General features: G+C 40.2%; 1 long non-coding RNA gene across 1 annotated transcript; it reads left to right on the top strand.

Annotated features, from left to right (window-relative positions):
- The first annotated feature begins 2,220 nt into the window (after positions 1–2,220).
- Positions 2,221–4,587, top strand: LOC120099363 (uncharacterized). Its single transcript, XR_005498514.2, has 3 exons — positions 2,221–2,349; positions 3,258–3,373; positions 4,501–4,587. It is a non-coding gene; the product is annotated as an uncharacterized LOC120099363 (long non-coding RNA).
- The last annotated feature ends 529 nt before the right edge of the window (positions 4,588–5,116 follow it).

Raw genomic sequence — 5,116 nt, 5'->3', positions numbered from 1 at the left:
ATATCATCTTAATAGAGACTTCTTATCCTATTTTTTGTAGTATCTGATTAATGTTCTTTATTTGGGTATGGTTTATTCAAAATTTTGTTACTATGATTGGATACTGTGAGAATTGTTGTGAGCAATCCTTGTGCAAAATAGCTTACACAAAGAAGGAAAAATGATGACTTGTTTATCTTTAAGCAGAAAACACACAACGTCAGCAGAGAAGAGACATGGCACAATTAGTGAGTTAATTAAAACTCTATTGCTCACTATGTGGTAGCTTCAGATAACAGGGAAGGTAACCCCAGGGCACTGACAGCCACTCATAATGAATAAGGGAATCATCCAAGGATTGGTTAAGAGTCACTCTTGTTTATCTGTCAAAAGCTGATTCTGTAGTGATTTATGGAGAAAAAAAAATGTGTCCCCCTAGCTCTGGTTTTTGAAACACTGCAGGGAGAAGGACATATGAAGAAAGGAACCTCATATAAAATGTAATGGGAAAAGGGGCGATACTTGTGCTATTTGTCACCCACCTCCCAACATGAAGACTCTAATGAGCTGAATGAAACAGAAGGCATGTTGTCGTAAGCCTCTATTTTATGAGACTTAAGCCACTCATTGAGAAAGATGAAGAATACTAGAAGACCTTTACACATGGATATGGTCAACATTATTTTTTTTGATAAAAAATTAAACCAAAAACTTATGAAATTGATATTTATGCATTGGATGGGCTTGTTTTTGTCTCTATGTTTTTAATTTTCTCCTCTTCCTCCTCCTTCTTTTCCTCCTCCTTCCCCCCACCTCCTCCTTCTACAGAGACTTTTAGTGTAGCCCAAGCCAGAGCTCATGTTGCCCTAGGCTTCATGTCACTCTATAGCTTTGGGTGACTTCAACCTCTCAAACCTCTTGCCTCTGCCTCTTAAATTGTGGGAACATAGGTGTACAGCACCACACCTAGCGTGTGTGTGTGTGTGTGTGTGTGTGTGTGTGTGTGTGTGTGTGTATGTGTGTGTTACCAAAATTTATCTCTATCAGATTTGAAAAAAAAACTAGAGAAACTAGTAGAAACAGCTTTTAAACACAAGGTCATTCTTTATTTCAGTCATAAAAATAAGAATTTAAACAGGATCTGATTAGCAGAAAGTGTTATGCTGTGCGGGTGGCTTCAAGATAGTGAGTTTCTCCTTCCTTTTCTCTATTTGTTTGGTTGTCATGGGAGTCGGTGTTTACGGGAAATTCTGAATATATTTCCTACAAGAAGTTGTCTCTATTTCTTAGACCAATGTTCTTCTGAATTAAAAATAGCTAGGATTTACTGAATGGGAATTAGATCAATCCTGAAGATGTCTGTTGGAGACTGAAAAATTGTTTCAGGCATCAGAAGGAATATTTTAATTCTATTCAAACGGGGCTTATAATTTGGGAGTCTACCCGAAACCTTATAATTTTGGAAAGCATGCAAAGAATGATTTCCTGACACACCCAGTGAGGTTTAGGAGAGATGAAAATATGTGTGAAACTTGTCATCCCTGGCCTGAGACATACCAGAGTGTCAGGTTTTTTGAGAAAATTAAGCACGCTTTTTGAGTCTAGGCAATGGCAAAACAAGTATACCTAAGCCCCTGCAGGATGGCAGAAAGGCGTATGCATAGCATTTTGGAATGGAAAGAGTGTGCCATCTGGTCCAGCCTTCTCTCCAAAGTTATGGGAAGAACCATTACTTCTTTCCTGATGCAAAAATTAGGACCTGACTCAATGGATAGAAAGTTGGGAGTCAGGTATTTCTAGAAGGCCTGGTTGTGATTTTTTTTTTCTGGGAACTTGAAAGACTATAGAGTATTATTTCACAGTTGCCTGGACTGTAATGAAGATACAGCACTATGAATGATCTAACAAGAGGACTGTTGAATTGTACCATGAGATCACATATGAGATGAACCCCCACCTCGACCCTAGGTTTAATCTAGACTGTAGAAGACCGAAATAATATGCCACTAAGTGAATCAATAAGGTGAACTTCCCCTCAAGAAATAGATTTTCTAAGCCTTCAACATGAATTTTATTCAGAAGCAATAACGACCCAAGTAGACAGATGCCATGAGACTTGTCACCATGGAGCCTCTGGCTGGGCCCTGCAAGCCATCTCAACAGGGGAGGAGCTTGCCTTCTTTACCCTTTCCACATTTGATGCTCAAACTTGAGAAAATTGGGGCTCTCCTCACTTCCCTGCAAAAGGAATTTGGTAGCTGAACTTCGTGGCATACCATGAAGGAAGAAATATTATGGGACTTACTGACCTCTGAAGAGTGCTGCAGACTTTGTAACCAAGCAAACCTGCGATGAAAGGGAACAAAACAGGTCTGTTCTCTTTTTTGTCTTTTTGCACTTCCTTGTACACTGTGTCCCATCAAGAAAAAAAAATAGTAGACTTGTGCTTTCACTTCCAATGTGTTCAGTGGGCTGGATACAAAGGACACAACACTGAGATAAAACGGAAGTGTAGGAGAAGAGTCCAGGCAGCAGTCCTCACAGTGATTGGCCATACTTCAGATTGTTGTGATAGCCACAGAGCACACCCCCTTATAGCCTGACTATTGAATCCATGCAAAAGTCTGCATAAGTTGTCAGTAGTGACAGTCTTGCAATATGAACTTGAGAGATATTCTTGAGAATATGAATAAGATTTTTTTATGACTGAAATAATGAATGAGCTTGTGTTTAAAAGTTCTTCCTAATAGTCTCTCTAGATTTCTTCTAAACTGATACAGAGATTTTGGTAACACACACACACACACACACACACACACACACACACACACACACACACTAATCCCTACCCCAAAATACTTAGGATCTGATAGAAAGAAATGTAATCAAATATCAGAAATTAGGTAATGACCAGGCAAAGAGTAGAAGAACAACACAGGCATTTGCATCAAAAAAAGTGGTACCCTAATATTTGACATGACACAATGGTTAGTTATATGATACAGAGGTGTGAAAATCTGAGAGTTGTTTTCTGTTTTTTTTCTTCTCTATCTTTTGAGAAAGGGTCTTCTATAGTCTTATCTGGCCTTGATCTTGCAGTATTCCTAAAGATGATCTTGAACTCCCGATCTTTCTACCAGAGTGCTATGATTAGAGATGTGTGTGTACCACCATCAAAGGCTCAAATCTACATTTTCCAAGTTCAAAGTTGAGTAGGTTGGCTAAGCTTTGCTGTGTTTCTGCAGTAAATTTTAAATAAAAATTAAACCCAATTCTAGGGAAGGAGATGAAAATTCCTGAAGACCAAGGATGCTGGCAAAGAAGTCTCTGAAAAGAATCTCATAAGGATAGAGAAGATAAAAATTGGTGGAGACAGAAGAGCCTTGAATGTCAGGTGCAAATTATATCATACATGTGGGTGAGAGGAGTTCCTGGACTTCCAAGCTTTGCCTTCCATTCTTGGCTGCTGATTTGAGTTCTTATTCCGCTGCCAGGAATTGGCATCCGTTCTATTTAATCAAACATTAATGGAACATTTTATGTCGCCAGGTGCAATTTACATGGTTCATTTATTGCCTCTCTTAATTCTTCAAAGGATAATACAAATTATTCCTGCTTTCTCCATTTATAATGAGGAAACAGAAGCACAAAGCTATTAATTAATACATTGAAGGTCATACAGAGCAGCCAGAGAGCGAGGACTGTAAGAATTGGTGTCAGCTCAGGGCCCCAAGGCCAAGTTCTCAGTACAAAGGAGATTTATTTGCTTCAGAGGGACAGGCGAGAGGGATTAGGGACAAAGACAGGAGATAGGGGAAAAGGGATAAGAGAAGGGAACAAGGGAGGAGGGCCACAGATAAAATAGTAGGAAGACAGGCCAAAGGACTGCCTCTGGGTAGAGAGGAGACAGACATGGCCCATAGACAAATGGCCATTATAAAGCTAAAAAGGGAACCTCCATGTTCGGACGAGGCATTTAATTTTAGCTGGCCATGTTAATTAAGTGAGCCAAACGGGGCATTTCATTGGTGCACTTCAACACCTTGATAGCTGGACCCTGGTAGTCAACCTCAGGAGGAAGTGACCACATAAGGGAATAGACCTTGCTGGCTAGCTTTAGGAATGGGAGCTAATGGGTTTAGCTTTTTTTTTTTTTTATCAAGGCAGAGAGAATGAGGGAGAGGGGCAACGCCTGCCAGAGCCATGTTTGCTACGCTCAGGAGTTCCTTCACCTCTGTTCATTAACCTGAAGGATTCCTTTGTTAACGACATCTGCATCTTTTTGAACATTGCTCCAAAGATGTAGCCTAAAAGTGTCTTCTAGTATACCTGTCAGGCCAGCCATCCCATCTTTCATTCTCAAAAGGATCCAAGTGGGTTATCAAGCTCCCCCATCACACTGAAAACTCAATTTCTTGGCTGATCTTCTGTGGAAATCTGTCTCAAAACACTTTTCAGGGCATTTGTAGCAAAGTTCTCTGATGAGAAAGACACGAACCTAATACATTTTTTTTTGTTCAGGAATTACATTGGCTTTTTGAGCTTCTGGCTGTGAAGCCACGGCTAATGCAAGTGTGTGGAGATCTAATAGCCAAGGGGACTTGTCTGGTGAGTGCTTAGCCCCATAAGCTGTTTTAAGATCCACAAAGGCAAAGAATCTGCATGCAAATAAAGGGCGATGCTCATAGCCAACGACTTCATTCTTAAAATTAAAAGAGCAAGTTTTATCATTGGCTGCAAGAGTGGAGGTCCCACATCTATTTCACTACTCAGGCAAGCTGTGCAATATGGAGGAACCAAGAGTGGCTTCCTCATTACTGCAGTCCCCTTCCCCCACAGAGCTGTTATGAAACAGCCTCGAGCTTCACAACAGGAAGCACAATCCAGGGCTGGTAAATAAAGCCTTCCTTCCCTTTAGTAGGTCTCAGAACTTCCTTCTCCTAGGTTCCAAATCCTTTTACAGATGTTTACTTAAGAATTGGGATTTTTTTTCACTCCTTCTCTTAGTGCCATTTGCTTTAAGTTTTATATTCCAAGAAAGCTACAACATCCCTGTCATTGCCAGGAAAGCCTCAGAATCCCAGGGAAATAAAGCCCTTTCCTTCTCTTCTAAATATTTTGCATTGAGTTCTATCAA

Source organism: Rattus norvegicus, chromosome X, assembly GCF_036323735.1.
Source record: "Rattus norvegicus strain BN/NHsdMcwi chromosome X, GRCr8, whole genome shotgun sequence".
Lineage (NCBI taxonomy): Eukaryota > Metazoa > Chordata > Mammalia > Rodentia > Muridae > Rattus > Rattus norvegicus.
Note: the sequence above shows the minus strand (reverse complement) of the source record. Positions and strands in the feature narration are given on the sequence as shown.